The sequence below is a fragment of the Eurosta solidaginis genome, chromosome 4, assembly GCF_040869045.1.
Source record: "Eurosta solidaginis isolate ZX-2024a chromosome 4, ASM4086904v1, whole genome shotgun sequence".
Lineage (NCBI taxonomy): Eukaryota > Metazoa > Arthropoda > Insecta > Diptera > Tephritidae > Eurosta > Eurosta solidaginis.
Window position 1 is genome coordinate 112,820,415 of NC_090322.1, and position 21,640 is coordinate 112,842,054.

Sequence of the window (21,640 nt, forward strand, 5' to 3'; positions counted from 1 at the left end):
CACATGCATGTTGGCGTTTATGTGTGGGTGACTTTCCCCTCCGAAAACGGAGGATTTTGTGGGCCAACGGTTGTCGCCTTCGACACAACCGCTCTCTTGGATTTCAACAGCAATCCTGTACACATCTGCCGCCAGCGATCTCTGCCGTTTATCAAAGGTAATATCAGTTCTTGTATATTTAATATTTACCAATAAAATCACAGCTATTATAACGAGAAATCTCGTCTTATCTTCTTTTCTATTCCAAACCGAACCCGCCATATTCCCACTGAGATCGACCCCGGTGCGCCCACCGACTCAGGATCAGACGCACCCCGGCCGAACACTGTTATCGTCATAGAATCTATGCCTCTGCCACATTTCACAAGGATTGGTAAATTTTTGTTCAATTTATGGCATTAAAAGTATTCTAGACGAATTAAATGAAAAAGGGCGGAGCCACGCCCATTTTGAAAATTTCTTTTATTTTTGTATTTTGTTGCACCATATCATTACTGGAGTTGAATGTTGTCATAATTTACTTATATACTGTAAAGATATCAAATTTTTTATTAAAATTTGACTTAAAAAAATCTTCCGATTTTACTAATTTTTATTTAGCACACACATAGTAATAGGAGTAACGTTTCTGCCAAATTTCATCATGATATCTTCAACGAATGCCAAATTACAGCTTGCAAAACTTTTAAATTACCTAATTTTAAAAATGGGCGGTGCCACGCCCATTGTCCAAAATTTTACTAATTTTCTATTCTGCGTCATAAGGTCAACCCACCTACCAAGTTTCATCGCTTTATCCGGCTTTGGTAATGAATTATAACAATTTTTCTGTTTTTCGAAAATTTCGATATCGAAAAAGTGGGTGTGGTTGCAGTCCTATTTCGTTCATTTTAAATAGCGATCTGAGATGAGCGCCCAGGAACCCGCATACCAAATTTCATCAAGATACCTCAAATTTTCTCAAGTTATCGTGTTTACGCACGGATGGACGGACGGACGGACATGGCTAAATGAATTTCTTTTTTCGCCCAGATCATTTTGATATATAGAAGTCTATATCTATCGCGATTAGTTTATGCCGTTACGGATTGCCGTTATGCGAACAAAGTTAATATACTCTGTGAGCTCTGCTCAGCTGAGTATAAAAACTAGGACAGAGCAAATTAAGATACCGTTTCAACGTACAATTGTACCGAAAGGTTTACCTAAAACACATCAAAATCAAACTATAGAGAATAAAAATGTGGACAAAAATATGGATAGGGGCATAGACAATAACAACAAAAATACTAAAGTTGATTTGAATAAAGATTTGGTGGAAGATATAAGTGTAACAGAGGGTACTGTACCGAATGTACAGCTAGCTGTAACTGTTGATGGATGAGCGATAATGAAATGAATACTGTGTGCAGTTTAGATACAGTTATGTAGATATAAGGAAAATCATAAAGGGGAGTTTTGGGTCCTGTTTGATACTTCAAAAAGTTCTTTGTTCAATAATGAAACGGTAAAAAATGGTCTTTATTTTTATCAAACGATTTTACAATTTAATATAATAGGTATTAAAGACATTATTGCGGTAGAACGTTTTTATATAAAGCTTCTTTCAGCTCCTATCAGAGAGCTAATCAATGGTTAGATAATAAAGACCTGAAAGAAAAGGAAATTAGAGCTTTTATACCAAGAAATATGTTACAAACTGTAGGAGTAGTTACTCAAATTCCATTGGAATTTACGAATACTGATATCGTGGAAAATATTGAATCAGAACTTAAAGTTATGAAGATTTCTATATTTACAAGGAGATCCAAATAATTCAGAGCAATTTTTACCAACGTATGCTGTAAAGATTATTTTTGAAGGCAGTGAGTTGCCGGAATTCATTAAAATTTTTTGTGTTATGCTAAAGGTTAAACATTATATCCCGAAAGTGCGCCAATGCTATAATTGTGGTAGGTTGGGGCACACAAAGTTAGCGTGTAAATCTCAGAAGAGATGCATCATTTGTGGGAAGCTAGGAGGATGTGAAAACATATGCAATAATGATACAAATAAATGCATCTTATGTGGAGGGGAGGCACACAATGCGTTAAATAACAGAAATTGTCAAAAATGGCTTAATGAGAAGAAAATTATGAAAATAATGACTCGGGAAAATATTTCCAGGAGGGAAGCCAATGAAACATATGGACATGCAATAAAAAATATCGGTCAACTTTCAGTATTGGAGGATCTTAACTATATAGATTCTATACATAGAATTATCTAATAAAATGCAACAAAATGTACAAAGATTAGAAACCTCAGATAGAAAGAAAATAGAGTCATCTCAAACTGTTTTCAAAACAACTAATTGGAACAGAGTTGGCGAAATTGAAAAACTTATAACTTTGCTAATTAAAAAATTCAAAATCAATGAAGATGAACCATTGGTTAAACTAACTTCAAACATTTGTAAGCAGAATCTTAATAGTAGACTTTCTTTGTCTTCTTTTATTAATAAGGGCAGTCACGATAAAGATTCTCCAGTATAATATTCAAAGTCTTAAAGCTAATAAAAGTTATGTTGATATTTTTAACAACCAGTATGACATAGACATTATTTTTCTGCAAGAAATTTTCTCGTATGATGAACAAGTTATTAATCATAATCTTATAAACTTTAATTAAATTAAAAAAACAAGGTCTGATGGATATGCAGGTGTGGCTTTAAAAAAGACATTAAATATAAAAGAATTAGTTATAGAACGCATTTGGATATTATTACCAAAACTATGAATTTAAAAGAAAATATAACTATATGTACCATTTACTTAAATCCTCAAACAACGGTGAAGAGCTTTGAAAAAGAAATTAATAAGTTACTGAATTTTCTAAGTAGGTAGGAAAATGTATTTTTAATGGGAGATTTTAATGCGCGTTACTCCAGATGGGGTGATAATTCTACATATCCACAGGGTAAAATTTTGGCTAATGAAGTTGATAAGGTTAACTTACGATGTTTGAATGATGGATCTAAGGCTTTTCCCAGTGGTGGAACGGTTTTGGATCTATCATTCACCAATATGAATAGATATGTAGGGTGGTATTGTCACCATGCTTATGTTTGTGGAAGTAGACATCTTCCAATTGTTATAGAGATACCTAATATAGATAAGAAACCAAACTACTTTATATCTCAACATAAATTTAAAAAGGCATTAAATGAATTAACCTTCACTGGTTTGGAGTCTTTTGAAAAAAGCCTTTGGTTATGCTAGGAAAAGATGTACTATTGATTTGAACAAAGTAAAATGAACTCCGAAAACCTGGTGGTGTGAGAAGCTTAGTACTTTATATAGAGTTTTGTTAGCTAAAAGGAAAAAAGCGAATCTTACAAATAGAATAGTTGACATACAAGATGCAGTAAAGGCAATTGATGAATGGAAAGTAGCTGTTAAAGAGGAGAAAAGAAAACATTTTTTAGAATTGAGGAAGTAAATTCTAATCCAAATAGTAAAGAATTGTGGAGATTTATATCGAATATTAATGGTTTAGAAGGAAATAAATTTGATAATTGGAATGATGAAAATAATTCCAATTATTTACGCTTGTTGAAAAATCAATCGATTCAGTGTATGAATGATATTGCTCCATTACTGGATACACAAATCTATACTGATCAATTAGATTTATCGTTTGACAATTTTATTACACATTTAGGTGAAAAGAAATTCACGGCAGGTGGGGCTGATAAAATTACGTATGATAATATAAAAAATGTATCAATTGATGCTAAATATAAACTTTTTAAGCAGCTAGAACTTCATTTTCAAAATAATATAGTTAGATATAGCTGGCGGATTATTAAAATTATACCTATTCCTAAACCAAATAAAAATCTAGAAGATATAAGAATTTTTCGTCCTATTTCTTTAATATCTGTAGTTGTTAAAAGTTTAAACATGTTACTGAAGGAAGAAATAGTTAAGATATCTGATAAGTATGATATTATACCACAAAAGTTTTGCATATCGTAAATTAAAATGGGCTACAATGTGTATAAATGAAATGCTTCATTTAATTGTGGACAAAAAACAGAATAAGTAAGAAAAAGTAATTATATGATTTATTGATATATCTGATGCATATAACTGTGTAAATCTTAACACACTTCATTTTACTAAATAGTAATATCGATTTAAAAATATGTAATTGGATTTTAAATTTTTTTTCGAAACGTATACTTACCTCAAGGTAGCTGTTTATCGCCAACACTTTTTTTTTAATATTTACGCTGCTAAATTACATAACATTAATGATGATAGTACTTTGCCTTTTCAATATGCTGATGATCTTGCAATTGTTTGTCATGGAAATAAGGAAAAAATATTTTATATAATTTAAAAAATAAGATAGAAGATTTACGAAGTCTTTTTAACTCACTGCATCTTAGTTTCAATATTAGTAAAACAAAAATTATTTATATGTCAAAGATAAAGAAGAATTTTCATGCATCCATTAATGGTACTCATATTGAACAAGTTGTGAATATTAAATGGTTGGGTAGAACTGTTAGTTCTAATTCAACTATCAAGGATAATGTAGCCTATATAAAAAAAAAAACACTATTTCTGCTAAAAATCTTATTAAAAAACTTACTACTATTAAAAATGGTATTAAGCTTTCAACAGCTTTAAATATATATAAAACTTATGTTAGATCTAAAGCTCACTATAAATATACTACTTTTGAGAATCTTCCTAAAACATATAATAAGCAACTTCATCAACAGTTGAGCAGTCGAGGAGTGCGGACGTCTTTTTTTCGCTCTGCTCTTTTTTCGGGTTTTTTACGAATTTTTCACTGTGTTTTTGAGTTTTAATATGTAAAAGTACCTATTTATCGGTTTTCTTACATCGAAAAGCCATTTTCACTTGACAATATTGATATTGACTTTAAATTTGTGGATTTTACTTTTAATAAACATTAATAAATAATATATATTTGTGTGATGCCGTGTGTGTGCGGGCATAAAGTTGACCGCGGTAAACCAAAAATATCTTGTGCTCAATGCAAAGAGTATTTCCATTTGGAGTGCGTTGAATTATCTTCCGATGATGCGGATTTTCTCTTAAATTCTAATAGACAATTCTTTTGCAAGTCTTGTTTGTCTGAACGCCGTAAATCAATTCGTTCGCCTCCACTCTTTTCCGCTACCAACAACAATGCATCGAAAAGCCATTCTATTGAGTGTGACAACAACTGCAAAATACATTCCGCTACTATCATTAGAGAAATTACTGCTCTTAGGGAAGAGAATGCTCGTATTCTTTCGATTTTGAGTACAGTATGTGATGACTATAAACTCTTGCTAAAAAAATCTAATGACATGCATAGTGAGCTTTGTGCCATGCGCGCTCTACTTTCTGATAAAAACAATGCCCTATCTAAGCTTACTTCAGATGTAAATAACACTGATGACATGATACGAAACTTTTATTCTCTCTCAATTCGTTTCCAGGAATGGGTCTTGAAGTTCATTCGATTGTAAACAAAAGTTCGTTCGTTTCCAAGAATGGGCCTTGAACATCAGATGGCTATAGAGTTGCCTAAACTACCCAAAAAAAAAAAAAACTCCAAGAAATCCGTTCGGTTTCATTATTTTCAAAAAATCAGCAAGTAAGGTGATAAAAACTTATTAAAATTTATAAAAAAGGCAAAGTTTTGTAGAAATATTTTGTGGTAGATAAGTGAAAAAATATGAAATTATATATTTCGATTGCGTTGCTTTGCTTTGTTGCCCTGGCACCGCCATAAGATAATAATGAACGGCTAGCCCCTTTTCCACTTTGATGCGACCAAAATGTTTATTTACATACATATGTATATCCACATACAATAAAAAACGCAAAAAATTTATAAGAAATTAGATCACTTGGTGAAGTATCTGCGTTGTCGTCCGCAAAAGGCTGTTAATTTTATACATGTTGCGTTAACCTATACGTATACCTACAATTTATCTCAGCTGTCAAAAGTGGAATGCTGCAACGCTCCACAAAAACCTGGCCTTTATGCATCCATTTACATCAATGCGAAGACCAAGAAGCTGACTTTTTCTCCAATCGAAAGCTGCTATCAAAACCCGTTTCGTGTGCAGCCCTTCGATGAAAGGTGTTGTCACTGATAAATTTTCCACGGGTGAAAAATAGTTATTTTTTCTTCGGATTTGTAATCCTGACAAAAATTCGAGTTTTTTCATATCCCATTTGACAATCTTGAGTAATTTTTCAGTGAAAATTATAAATTAAACTTTTACCATGTAAAATACCCCAAAGTTATTCTGAAATGCCCAAATTTGATTTTGAGCATGATGGTATCTATGGCCAATATTATAAAAAATGCACATTTTCACGCGCTCTCAGAGAGCGAGAAGTTTCATATCATGTCATCTGTGGTAAATAAGCCAGGCTGTTGTGATACCACGAACGCTCATCACCAATTTTCGGCTGCCAACAACGATGCTGACAGTTTAATCTCTTTTCTGCCTTCTCCTTCTTGTTCGGATGCTGCTACGGCCAATGCTACGTCTATTGGTACGTATAATTGTTATAATGCAAATGATCTCAATGCCAATTCGACTAGTTTGAAGTCATTATCAGCTGCCGTTTCAACACCTCCCGCTACTGAGAATGCCGGCTCTGCTAACAACAAACATGCCAAAATATCGTTAAGTAGTGATACTTGCTCTCCTACTGCTGCACTTGCTGGCAATGTAAATAATAATAAACAAGCCAAAAAAAGTTATGCCAGTATTACTGCCACTCAGCATACCCTACAGCCTGCTGTTTCACCTGTGCGATCTGATTTGGAATCATCAAATAAGGGTGGCATGCCTGATTTGAATACTGCTTCTAAAACTTCACGTAAGAAACTTAGCCCACCCCTATTCATCGGCTCTAATACCAGTAGTGAGCTAAGTGTAGTTTCTAGAATGAAATGGCTACACTTATCATCGTTTTCTTCTAATGTTTCTACTGCCGACATCTTATCGTACGTGTCCACACAAGCTAGTATTGATAAAAAATACCTGGCTTGCTTCTGTTTGGTAAAAAAGGATACCCAAGTCTCAGAGCTGCGGAAAATCAACTTTAAATTAGGTGTTTCTGAGGGTTTATACGATAAAGTTTTAAATCCATGTATCTGGCCAGTGAATGTTAAGATTCGCCCTTTTGTAAATATTGCCGCGCCTCAGCCAGTTCATACTTAAATGCTGACAATAAGTTGGGTGCGAAGAATATCCAAATCTACTTCCAGAATGTCTCAGGCATCAGGACAAAATCTAAAGATATTTTTAATTTGAGTGCTCACTTGGAATATGTTTTTGTACTTGTTATGATAGTTTTTAATAAATCACTTCATTCGGGTGTTTTTATTGATGCCCGGAAATTTACCTCTATCACGCCTGTTTTCAAAAAAGGTAATAAAAATGATATTGCCAACTACAGGCCAATTTCAAAATTGTCAACCAACATGGCTTCATGTCTGGTCGATCCACGGTTACCAACCTTGCCGTGTTTTCTGAATTCTGTACATCTGCTTTTAATGATCACCTGCAAATTGACACTATTTATACTGACTTTTCCAAGGCCTTTGACAAAGTGAGTCACACACTTTTAGTTGAAAAGTTGGCGAATCTGGGCTTTCACTCTACTTTTCTATCTTGGATAAAATCGTACCTTTCTTCTCGGCACTGCATTGTGGTTGTTGACAATTTATCATCTTATAACTTTATTGCCTCCTCTGGTGTGCCTCAAGGTAGTATTCTGGGGCCCTTACTCTTTATCATTTTTATTAATGATATTTGTGAGTGTTTTACCTTCTCCAATTTTCTGCTATACGCTGACGATCTTAAAATTTATTCCTCTGTTCGTTCTCTGTCTGATTCATCTAGAATTCAGAATGATTTAAACAACGTTGTTTTGTGGTGTGAAAAAAATCGACTTCTTCTTAATGTTAGTAAATGTTTCCATGTGTCGTTTGCGAAGTCTCGTTTCTCTATTCCCACCTCCTATTCCATTGGCAACTCTAATCTATCCACCCTGAATGAAATATCCGACCTGGGTGTTATTTTCGATGCTAAGTTTTCATTCTTGAGCCATATCAAGAGCACTATAGCAAAATCGTATGCTATGCTTGCTTTCATTCGTCGGTTTAGTTCGGACTTTAGTGATCCGTATACGCTGAAGCTCTTATACACGTCACTTGTTCGCTCCAAACTTGAATATGGGGTCTTTATTTGGAGACCATATTTTGATTGTCATATCAAACGACTTGAACGTGTTCAAAAGGTGTTTTTGCACTATGCTCTACGCTCATTAAATTTTATAGACCCACTTCCACCATATATTGCCAGATGCAAATTAATCAACCTGAAATCGTTAAACTCCAGAAGAACTATTCTCTCCCTCTACAGTGTTCGACATTATAAATGGTACAATAGATTGCCCTCTTTTACTTGAACGTATATTTTTCCATGTCCCGCAGCGTTGCCTTAGGAATAACGATCTTTTTTCCTTAAAACAAGTCAGAAGTACGTATACTAGCATTGCACCTATCTATAGAGCTTTAAGGGAACTTAACACTCCATCGGGTTCTTTTACCTCTGATTTATTTAGCTCTAAAGCCAAATTTGTAGCTTCACTACTTGTAAGTTTTGATTAATGTTGTAATTGTATAATCGAGTAATATTTATATTGATCACTTAACATTTATTATTTATACTAAGCACAAAAAAAAAAAAAAAAAAAAAAACAAAAAAATCTAAAGTTTTGTAATTAGTCTGTAAGTGCACTCTCGTCATGTATGACTACAAATAAATAAATAAATAAATAAAAAATTCAGACTGTACAAAATGATACCCTTCGAAGGTGTTTGGGGGTTCCACCCAACACTCCAATTTACATGAGATATGCGTTAACCTGTGAACTTTCATCTGTCAAAGGAGCTTGTAAAACAATGGTTCATTAATCCGAATTTGAAATTAAACATAGAGAATAACATACTCAATAAGTCAAGCTATAGAAATACATATTATAAATTTATTGATATTTTCAATCAAATTAATGCTAATATAAGTTTTGAAAAACATTCAAATATTAATTTCATTGCGTCTGATCTACACAGCTCTAAATCTCAATTCTCTATTGAACTTAAGTCTTTTTTTTTTTGAAAAATATAATTTCTATCAAAATCTAGGGTTTCGGATATTGGCCACTGATGCGTCGGTCACAGAAAGTAAAGTAGGTTGTGCGGTTATTGATACTAAACTTAATATTTCTTATTTATATAATCTCAATGATAATTATACATCTACGTTTGGTGAACTTGTTGCCATTAGGCAAGCGATTATAATTTCAATTAAATATCATTTTATAAAAGTATGTACATTTTGTGATAGTTTACAAGCCATCAAAGCTCTGAACTGTAATGTAACCACCAATTTCTTAATTGCTGAAATCCATAATATCATTAGTAATTCAAGTATTGAGGATATTGTAATTATTTTGGTACCTAGCCATGTGGGTATAATTTCTAATGAAAAAGCTGATTTTGCAGCTAAAACTGCTGTAGCAACTGGTACTACTCTGAATACTGATCTTACACCCAATGAAGTACTCATGAGAATAAGCAAAGCTCTCTGGTATGAGCTGAAAGAGGAATATTTAGGTTCATGCAAAGATTGGGAAGTTGAAATTATAAATTTTGTATCTATTAAAGAAAGAAATCCATGGTTCAAACCTAACTACTAAACATTTAAACATATTACTAATTGGACGTACATATAGAAGATACTATCTTAGCAAATTAAAGCAAATATTTCAGATCAGTGTAATATATGCAATACTATAGAAACTGCTGAACATCTTGTTTTCCATTGCACCAAGTTTGATGGTGTAAGAAAGAAGTATAACATTTTCAATAAATGTAATACATTATTTGAATTATTTTATACGAAGAATGTGGATAATTACAATGATTTGTTATCCTTTTTACATGAAACCAGGTTAGACAAGGTACTGCAATGCGCTTGTTATAGTTGTTATGTTATACTGAAATGTATACAAAAAATTACTAAAAGAAATATATGTATGAAGATAGATAAATAATGGGTTAAGATTTTATAGATATAATCAATAACAAGTAATCTTGAAGTAAAGAATAAAATAAAAAATATGTTCAAGAATGTAATATATGGTCTAATTTAAAAAAACATATATAAATAATTTATATCTTACCACACGTATGGTAGGAAGCTTTTATAGTTCGCCAGACATCTCTATTTTGAAAAACATACTTTCATAAAGTTCAAATAACGAAAGTTGGACGATTTCAAAACATATACAGACAATCGCTTTCCTGCCCTCCCAATTCCAACTGATTCCCGTCAAGTTGAGCGTGTTTTCCGCAAGGTCATTGAATCCGCGTCGTCTCGTTTTATTCCCGCTGCAATAATCCCGGAAATCTGGCCTGGAGGCCGAAACTTTAACGAGAAAGCGTGACCTTATAAGACAGCACGAACCTGCGACCCCCCAATAAGGAACATAAGCCAACGCATCAGACAGCTTTTAGACAAACACAATCGGGTTAAATGGGAGAATTGTAAAACTCTGCGCCAGTGTAGCTATGGTCCCACCGTAAAGTCTCTATCAAACCCGACTAAGCACAACGACAAAATATACATCGCCTTTGTCGATATAGTGCTGTCGGATGCGAAGAAATCGGCGAAAGCTTTTTACCGGCAATATGTAAATTCCCCTACTACCATCGCCAAAGAAGTTGAAGATGCCATCGAACATGCTCAACCATCCAAAGCAGTAAGCTCAGACAGTATAGCCTAACTTAAATTTATATGTGAAGTTGTGCTTTTCTTGTAAACATTTTACTTTGTTTGAATTTGTTTTAATTTCTTGTATGTATTAATTTTGTTTTGCTGCTTGTGTTAAATATGTACTAAACTTAAAATTAATAATAAAATGTTAAAAAAAAAATTATAATCAAAAAAGAAAATAAATAATAAAAAAAAAATTTTAAAATAAGAAAAATTTACAGTTATAAAAAAAAAATATATAACTATTATATATTAAAGTAAAAATGAATACTAAAATATAAGATTTACAAAGGAGGAAAAAAAAACAATGGAAAAAAATCTAAGTATAAAAAAAAAATATAAAGAAAAATATATCAGACCAATTCTAAATATTCTCGCGGAATTTTGTTCTCGCGGATTTTTTTATTCCCGCGGAAAAATTCCTCCAATTCTTTTCTCCTAGGGAGAAGAATAATTGGGGAATAGGAATATCGAATTTTCGAACTCAGCTGTTTTGTGAATTGAAATTTCGTTGCGCATTTCTTATTTCGTTTAAAATTGAAAAGTTTAATTATTGTTGCAAATTTGTTTGAAATTAAGAAATAAAATATAAACAATGCACAGTATTGCATTTCACGTGTTATTCACTGAAATGAGTAATGAATTTGTGCCACAGCAACATCAACAGAGGAGCATAAGAAGAAGAAGACGGCGGGATAACACAAATCCGCTGGAGTTGCCTGCTTTCATTCAGCAAAGCAATTTTCTGGCGGCCAAGTCGAGTTGAGTTCGCCTTTCGCCATATGCCAAAATCTATTTAAGCCTTCTTAAAAATCCTTGCGCAATTTGCTGCATCAAATATACCAAGAGCCCTTCTGTTGCTTATGATATATTTTCTACTTAAAATAAAGACTATTCTGGTTGTTGTTGTTGTTGTATTAACAGTGAGAAAATATTGGTAGAATGTACATTCATATTTTAGCACAAATTTGTAAAAATAAGTGTTCTTTCTTAAAAGAACCAATTTCCTTTAACTATTTTGATGCATTCCCTTTAATTTAACAAGTGAAAAAACTCATATGAAATGGCAGAGAAATCTCCCTCTCCCTCACATTCATAATACCTACTTTTCTCCCATAACCGGTTTCCGCTTTTTCGAACATTGTTCAGAATAGGAGGAAAGGGAGAAGTGAAAAAACTCACAAGGACTTTTTATTAAGAATACGAGGAATGGGAGAAGGGAAAAAACTCGCACGGAATTTTCGTTTAGAATTGGGCTGTTTATATATACATATATATAATTAATATTGTAACGAATTTACTTGTAAATCCTCTTATTTGCAATCCTCCGCACTAAACTGTTGAATAAATAACTCCAATATTGAACAATGGAAAAATGGCCTTTATTAAAGTACTTCACTTATACTTTGCTACTCGCTGGCTTAATAACCAAACTGATTGATAACTCAAATGAAACTCTACTATTGGCCGCCAGATCGCGTGCTTAATCAAACTGATTGATAGCTTAACTCAAACTGAATTACAGCGCCTCTACATCTGTCGCCTTTTATACTCTTTGGTTTCCTCGTTCGCCTTTTTCTAGAATCTACTAGCATTGTCCATGAGCTCTCAAACTTCTCAGCTATAACTAAAATTGTACAATTTTATACATCTTTTAGGCGCTTTCAGAATCTACTAGTCCAGTAGCTCTCAAACTTCTCAGATATATGCATGTGTTTGCGCATTGACTCTCCGCTGCTCGTATTCGTACATGGTACATATGTGTAGACGCAATGTATAACCTTCCGAATTTTTGTTCTCGTTGTACCTGCGTTTCATCTTACTACTCATAATTCTCTATCGTTCCCTCGCACTCTGTTGTTTAGCCAATGAACTTCTTCGCAGAGCTTGCACTTGACAGATTGACTTTGCATCATCACTATCGTGTTGATGTTTCACAACAGTAGTGCGCGCTGGCTTGAAACCACGCTTGCATTCTTTCTGAAAAATTCTTTCAGTCGTTTTAATGTGTCCATTAGGGTTTGTCGATGCCGGTCTTTTTCTCGCAGGTACTTTTAATTTCTCTTTATTTGGCCCATTCAATCCATCAACCTTTCCTTTTGACTTTCGTGGCCTTTGTCGAGCCTTCTCCACCCTTACTCGATTACTACTGAAACCTTTTTCCAAACTGAAGTTAATTGGCACATCCTGGTTCTTATAATGCATAATCCTTTTCTGCATATCGATCCTGATGTCATAGTCAACTAGGAAATCCACTCCCAATATGACTTCATCAACGATTTCTGCCACAACGAATTTGTGTAGAACCATGACCTCCCCAATTAAGACCTCACATACCACTTCTCCCTGGACTTGGTTATACTCGCCAGTAATCGTACGCAATCTTGCTCTAGGTAATGGCTTTACTTTCCTGTTGACCAAATCAGATCGGATCAATGAATGAGATGCGCCCGTATCTACAGTCAGTACACGCTCCTTGCCATCCACATTTCCTTTGACGGTAAGACTGCTCGATTTCCTTCCAGTTTGCGAGATAGGTATCACACGACATTCCATAGCTGGGGCAAGTCCTCGATTTTTACATTTGACTCGCTCTTGTTTATCTCCTCCAGCTTTGCGTTTACGACCAGCCAAGTTGGAACTACCATGACCGGTTCTGCAATGACGTGCAATGTGACTTGGGTTACCGCACTTGAAACACTTCATAACTCCGGCATTATTTTGTTGTAATCCCTTCAGTGCTTCCAAAATTGTGTCTACCCAATCGGGCCTTTCCACTTCTACGCGATGAGCTTTGTATGCGGGCTTACTCAAAAGTGACGCTGTTTCCTGAGTCAGTGCATGGGATACCGTTTCAGCAAATGTTGACTTTGGGTTCGCGTATGTGGCTCGCTTCGTTTCGACGTCCCATATGCCGTTAATAAAGCTCTGAATCTGTACCCTTTCTGTGTATTCCACGGGTGCGTCCACATTTGCAAGATGAGCCAATCTTTCAACATCCGAAGCAAACTCCTGTAACGTCTCGTTTGCTTTTTGGTAACGGTTTTGCAACTCAATTTGGTATATCTGTTTTCTACGCTCGCTTCCATAACGTCTCTCGACAGCGGCCATCAATGCTTCATAGTTGTTCCGCTCTCCTTCGGGAGTCATCTGTAGGATTTCGGCTGCTGGCCCCTTCAATGCTACGAATAGAGCAGCCACTTTATCTTCAGCATTCCAGTTGTTCACTGCTGACGTCTTCTCAAATTGAAGCTTGAATACCTCGAAAGGAACAGAGCCGTCAAAAGATGGAGTTTTTATCTTCGGATTGCTCGCTGGACCAGCTGAGCGATTTAGTTGTAACTGTTGCATAAGATCTTTCAACGCTTCTATCTCGGCATCAATTTTGTCCTCGAGTTGTAAAATTTTTGCATCCTGCTCGTCCAGTTTCGCAAAGAGCTGCGATGATACCTGTTCCGAAATGTTTGTCGACATTCCAGATATACGTGCCTCTTGCGCTTCCAATTGAGATGACATATATGTCTTCTGTTCTTCCAATTGAGATGACATTTGCGACGCCATTTCGGAAATGCGTGCCTCCTGTGACTCCAGCTGAGATGCCATTGTCGATGTTTGTACAGATACTGTGTTCGTCACTGTCTGCGGTGTTTCGTTTTTTTCTTCCATTTTTGTTGTTGTTTTGTCGCTATCATAATGAAAGTCATACTCCTCAGCATTGTAGATTCCTTCAAATACCATAGCTACACTTAGTCGTTTTTGTAGCTGGGATTTATCGCCAAAAGTAGCCACTCCACGGACTTCCAACTCCTCCTTCAGTTGCTGGATCGTCAATTCACTCAACTTTGGCATGTCCAAGTTTATTCGAAGTCTTCGGAATTTATTCAACAATTCCTCTTCTGACACCAATTGTAACGAATTTACTTGCAAATCCTCTTATTTGCAATCCTCCGCTAAGTTCGAATCACTAAACTGTTGAATAAATAACTCCAATATTGAACAATGGAAAAATGGCCTTTATTAAAGTACTTCACTTATACTTTGCTACTCGCTGGCTTAATAACCAAACTGATTGATAACTCAAATTAAACTCTACTATTGGACGCCAGATCGCGTGCTTAATCAATAACTGATTGAGTGCTCAACTCAAACTGAATTACAGCGCCTCTACATCTGTCGCCTTTTATACTCTTTGGTTTCCTCGTTCGCATTTTTCTAGAATCTACTAGCATTGCCCATGAGCTCTCAAACTTCTCAGCTATAACTAAAATTGCACAATTTTATACATCTTTTAGGCGCTTCCAGAATGTACTAGTGCAGTAGCTCTCAAACTTCTCAAATATATGCATGTGTTTGCGCATTGACTCTCCGCTGCTCGTATTTGTACATGGTACATATGTGTAGACGCACTTATTTATTCGTTTATGTAGATACATAAAGATTGAATTATTGATGTGAATGTTTGTAGTTTACAGTCTCTCGCGCGCACATAGGCGTATAAGTAAATGCATCTGTGTGTGACATCTCTCGGCTGCTTTATATATGTGTATACATGATTTGATTATTGACGTAAATATCGCTTAGCATCGCCTTAGTGATGGTATAGCTTAGTGATGCTAATATTCGTCAAAATATATATTCATCATAGGTATGATATATAAGGTTATGTATCGGAGAATTTTCTGTGTTCTTTTATTGAAATATATTCATTTTATTTGAATGCCGCTCACTTTTGAGACCATCAAACAACTTTCCAATGCAGGAACTATAACATGCCCGCCATGCAACTTTTAAAATCACATCAGATATCTACATTTTGAATCAGCCCAGTTCTAAACGAAAATTCCGTGCTAGTTTTTTCCCTTCTCCCATTCCTCGTATTATAAATAAAAATTCCTTGTGAGTTTTTTCACTTCTCCCTTTCCTCCTATTCTGAACAATGTTCGAAAAAGTGGAAACCGGTTACGGGAGGAAAGTAGGTATTATGAATGTGAGTGAGAGGGAGATTTCTCTGCCATTTCTTAGGAGTTCTTTCACTTGTTAAATTAAAGGGAATGCATCAAAATAATTAACGAAAAATGATTATTTTAAGAAAGAACTTATTTGTACAAATTTGTGCTAAAATATGTACATTTTAAGTCGTAAAGTATATCATAAGCAACGGAAGAGCTCTTGGTATATTTGATGCAGCCATCCAGAAATTGTGCAAGGATTTTTTAAGAAGGCTTAAGAAGATTTTGGCATATGACGAAAGACGAATTCAACTCGACTTGTCCGCCAGAAAATTGCTTTGCTGAATCCAACGGATTTGTGTTATCCCGCCGTCTGCTTCTTCTTATGCTCCTTTGTCGATGTTGCTGTGGCACCAATTCATTACTAATTTTAGTCAATTCCATATGAAATGCAATATTGTGTATTGTTCATATTTTATTTCTAAATTTTAAACAAACTCGCAGCAATAATTAAACTTTTCAATTTCTTAAACAAAAATAGAAATGTGCAACAAAATTTCAATTGGCAAAACAGCTGACTTCGAAAATTCGAAATTCCTATTCCCCGATTATTCTTCTCCCTAGGAGAACAGAATTGGAGGAATTTTTTCGCGGGAATAAAAAAATCCGCGAGAACAAAATTCCGCGAGAATATTTAGAATTGGTCTGAATATTTTGTGCTCATGTCATGCTAACATATTGTTTACTTACATACATACATATGTACATATCATCTGACGTTGAAATGTCTTGGATTTTGGTGAAGGATTAGTCAGCTGTCATATTTGATAATATACACGTGTATAAATGTGAAGATTTTTCTCATTGCTGTACTCCATGATTCAATCACAAGAGAAGAAGTTCAAGAGTCATTATATAAATTGTCAACTTTTGCCTAAAACTGGATTTACATAAAAGAAAATAATAAAGGAAACTTTTGTGTGACCGGTATTTACGTTGCAACATGTGTTAGCTGCTTAGGCACATCTAAATGTTGCAAATATATTACCCATATATGTTTGTTAACCTGGCGATTTAAGAGGCAATTTAAGGGTCCTCTTGCCATCTATTGGAATTCAATTCCCAAAACCGAAAAAAACAGACTTCTAAGTCAAGTGAAGTGTTGCTAAGTTTTGAGTAAACAGTAACATGCAATGTTCATTTAATAGAACTGTAAGTGACAGTTCTCGAGTCAAGTCAAGTCTATGCTAAGTATCAGTAAAGGGCCCTTAATATTGTGCGCAATTTCAGTACGCATATAGATTATGACATCTTCGTTTTCGTCGAGACGTGGCTTAAAGTTAGATTTTTTGATAGTGAGTTCTTTGACTCGCATATATTCAAGGTACTTCGTAAAGATCAAGACCCAGAAAAAACTGGTCGCCTCCGGGGCGGTGGCGTTCTAATTGCCATCAAGTGTCAATTGCATACATTCTTAGTCCCACTCAATAATGGGGAGTTTTTGCTTGAGCAGATTTGCGTCTGTATAAATGCCACCCGGCAATACATTTAAGCTTTACAAGGCACATGCTGATAACATTGTATATTTGGCCCTAAACAACTTCAACGATTATCATCTCTGCGTGCCAGGCGACTTTAACCTTTGTAATATTCATTGGTCGAATAACTCTTCTAACTATGGTCTCACTCCTAATAGTCTTAATTTATGTCAAATTAATGAATATTTCAATGCCCTATAAATGCCTCTAAATCTTATATTCGTAAGTGATAAAATTTTTTGCGAAGTTAGTGAGTGTGTGAGTCCAATTACTCATAAGGACAGGCATCCCTACCTCTGATTATAAAATTTATTTTTATTATTTTTACCCGGATACTCTTGAGTACAGACTAACTTTTAACTTTGCCTTGTGTGATTTCGACTCTTTTAACAATTTCTTGTTTGAAATAAATTGGGAGGATTTACTTGGGAGTCTTGACACCTCAGAAAGTTTTTCGGTTTTTAAAAATATTTTGTTCAACCACTGCTTGGATAAGATTCCGGTACGAAAGAAAAGACCTTAAAAATTGCCGTGGTACTGTAAGGACTTAAGAAACCTGAGGAACCTGAAGAACAATTATCTTAAAAAATTTAAATGTACCAAGAATCACACATTATTTGCTAAATATAAATAGATCTCTCTACAATAATTATATTCGTAATATTGAGGTTAACATAAAATCTAACCCCAAATCTTTTTGGACCTATATAAAGTCTAAAAAATGTTGTGCCAGCGTGCCCAAAGGGGTTTTCCTTGATGGCAATTCTGCACAAACCCCAATGAAGCCAATTTATTTGTAGATTTTTTCAAATCAAATTTTACTCTGGATGTTAACAATCAACTGCACGATTTTTCAATCAATCAGGACACTTCCCTTAATTTTGGAGCTATCTGCCTTTATTCTGAGGATATGAGTAAAGCCACTGATAAACTTAAATCCTCCTCTCAAACAGATGTCGATGGGTTTTCACCCGTCTTGCTAGCAAATTGTCCGACTTTCGTTAATCCATTAAGACTGATATTATATCTGGGACTTTCATTGATGATTGGAAGCACACTTCCACAACGCCCGTTTTCAAGAGCGATAACAAGAATGATGTCCGAAATTATGGATCTATATCCAAGCTATCCACGATTTCAAAACTTTTTGAACATGTGGGCAATGCAAAGTTTGGCTTTGCTGTAAAGTCTCTCATTTCTCCCTATCAGCATGGATTCATCGCTGATAGGTCAACAGTTTCTAATCTAGCTGTATTTAGTGAATACTGCATTGACTCATTTTCAGCAGGTTCCTAGGTGGATTGCATTTAAACAGATTTTTCAAAAGCTTTCGATAGTGTCTCATAGTGTTTTAATTAAGAAATTTTGCCATATCAGGTTTCATTTTTCATTTCTGCTGTGGATAAGTTCCTACTTATGCAACAGGCATTGTGTTGTTACTATTGACGGCGTATCCTCCAGTCCCTTCAAAGCGACATCTGGTGTTCCCCAGGGAAGTGTTTTAGGTCCCTTACTATTCGTTGTGTTTATTAATGATATTGTTAGTTGTTTTTCATTTGCTAAGTTTTTACACCCGCGCTGTTAGATCTGCTTACTCCAAACTGGAAAAAGAAGCGATAAAGATGGGTTTGATGGTGAATGAGGACAAAACGAAGTACCTGCTGTCATCGAGCAAAGAGTCAGCGCACATGCGCCTTGGCAACTACGCTATTGTTGGCAGCCATATTTTCGAAATAGTAAAAGACTTCGTTTATTTGGGAACCAGCATCAACACTAGCAACAACATCAGCACTGAAATCCAGCGAAGAATCAATCTTGCCAATAAATGCTACTTTGGACTAGGCACGCAATTGAAAAGTAAAGTCCTCTCTCGGCGAACGAAAATCATACTCTACAAGTCACTTATCGTACCCGTCCTGCTATATGGGGCAGAAGCATGGACCATGACAACAGCAGATGAAGCGGCTTTGGGAGTGTTAGAGAGAAAAGTTCTTCGAAAGATTTATCGACCTCTACGCATTGGCGATGGCGAGTACCGAAGGAGATTTAATTATGAGCTGTACGAGCTATATCCAGACATCAACATAGTCCAGCGAATTAAAACGCAGCAGCTGCGCTGGCTAGGCCATGTTATGCAAATGAAAGATGATGCTCCGGCCAAGAAAGTATTTCTATCAGAACCCGCCTATAGAAGCAGAGGTGAAGGGCGGCCCCCACTCCGTTGGAAGGACCAGGTGGAAAACGATTTAAACTCCCTTGGTGTGACCAATTGGCGCCGGTTGGCGGAGCGACTGGCGCGCCTTGTTGGATGACCATAGCCGTTTAGACGGTTAAGCGCCAATTAAGTAAGTAAGTAAGTAAGTAAGTTTTTACTGTATGCTGATGGTTTAAAGTTATTTTCAATAATTAGGGCACCAGAGGATGCCGTGAAGTTGCAAAACGATATCAATAAGCTACATCTGTGGTGCGAGAAATCTCGTCTCTCTTTGAACACGTCTAAATGTTTTCAAATGACCTTTTCTAAGCCCGTTAACATTTTGAATACAAAATATAGTATATCTAATTGTGATCTTCTGGCGGCCACCGTGGTGTGATGGTAGCGTGCTCCGCCTACCACACCGTATGCCCTGGGTTCACACCCCGGGCAAAGCAACATCAACATTTTAGAAATAAGGTTTTTCAATTAGAAGAAATTTTTTCTAAGCGGGGTCGCCCCTCGGCAGTGTTTGGCAAGCGCTCCGGGTGTATTTCTGCCATGAAAAGCTTTCAGTGAAAACTCATCTGCCTTGCAGATGCCGTTCGGAGTCGGCATAAAACCTGTAGGTCCCGTCCGACCAACTTGTAGGGAAAATCAAGAGGAGCACGACGCAAATTGGAAGAGAAGCTCGGCCTTAGATCTCTTCGGAGGTTATCGCGCCTTACATTTATTTATTTTTTTTAATTGTGATCTTCAAATTGTTAGTGAGATTAAGGACCTTGGCGTAATCTTTGATACTAAGTTTTCTTTTATGAACCATAATAAATTATATAACTTCCAAGTCATACTCCATGCTTGGTTTTGTTAGAGGCAATAGTTCGAAATTTTCTGATCCCTATACTATCAAACTGCTCTGTACCTCTTTTATCAGGTCTCATTTAGAATATGCTTCTTTTATTTGGAGACCAAGTAATCATACAGCTATAAACAGAATTGAGAGAATACAGAAAGTTTTTCTGAAATACGCCCTGCGGCCGTTAAACTTCTCGGAAGCCATCCCTTCTTATTCGGCTCGTCTTATGCTCTTAAGTTTGAAGTTACTTGAAAGTCGTAGATCCATACTTTGCTTATCCTTCACGTATGACATTATTAATGGGTCCATTGACTGTCCATATTTGTTGGGAAAGATTCACTTCAATGTTCCGCAACGCACTCTCCTGAATTTTTATCCTTTCTATGGTGATAACTTTAGAACCAACTATGCAAATAATGCCCCTATTAATCGCGGTATTCGTGAGTTCAACTCCCTGAGTAGTACAGTTGCTCTGGACTTGTCGATCCCTAGAGCTAATTTTTTGATAATATTGTATTCAGCTCTTATTATGTCTCTAGATTAACTATATTGTAATAATGTGGTAACACCTGTATATCGATATATTTGTGCTATAAGTTACAATGTCATTCTAAGATGTAATTATTTTTCATGATTGTGCACTTTTTCAATATTCGTGTGTAATGTACACCTAGTGTGAATCCGCCCCTTTGCTCAATCAAGGTAGATTGCTCCAGCTGGCTCAGTGTGAGGGGTCGGGGTCCTTAACCCTTGTCCACCTTGATGCGGGGCAAATGTTACATTCACCTGCTCTTCCTGTAGAGATGCACGCACCTCGCAGGAAGCCCACCCTACCTTGGACCGCTCGACTATTTCGGCTTTAAGCTGGTCCCCTTTTCCTTCTGCTCCGCCTGACTCCTTTTACCTACCCTAGTGTCATCTGCCCCTCCCCAACCGATTAAATTTTAGCCAGCCATTTCAATATCTTTTAATTCACTGTAACATTTTTTATTAAAATATCTTAATTCTATATAACGGTATCGATAAAAAAAACGAATCTTACGGCTATCGAGCCAAATAGCAATGTTCAAAAAAAGAGATTGATATCAGGACAAAAAAAAACTTATATCATACTTGGATCAATATATGTATATATATGTGAATATCCACAGCTACCACATAGAAAAAAATTTATAATTATTCACAGGTTTAACAAAAACCACAAAAAAAATTACGCAAGGAATAAAAACTTAA

General features: G+C 35.5%; 1 protein-coding gene across 20 annotated transcripts in view; it reads right to left on the reverse strand.

Annotated features, from left to right (window-relative positions):
- The window catches only part of LOC137250152 (succinate--CoA ligase [ADP/GDP-forming] subunit alpha, mitochondrial-like), a 158,897-nt gene that overhangs the window by 70,118 nt on the left and 67,139 nt on the right, over positions 1-21,640 (reverse strand). For 7 of the 20 annotated variants that reach the window (XR_010952794.1, XR_010952796.1, XR_010952798.1 and 4 more), the window contains one exon: positions 4,231-4,335. The exons of 10 other annotated variants lie outside the window; for them this stretch is intronic. The gene's annotated coding sequence lies outside the window, so the exon portion shown is untranslated. Of the gene's footprint in view, positions 1-2,997; positions 4,207-4,230; positions 4,336-21,640 lie in introns of those variants that run through there. 3 more of the 20 variants (XR_010952792.1, XR_010952795.1, XR_010952791.1) reach the window with 3 other exon arrangements.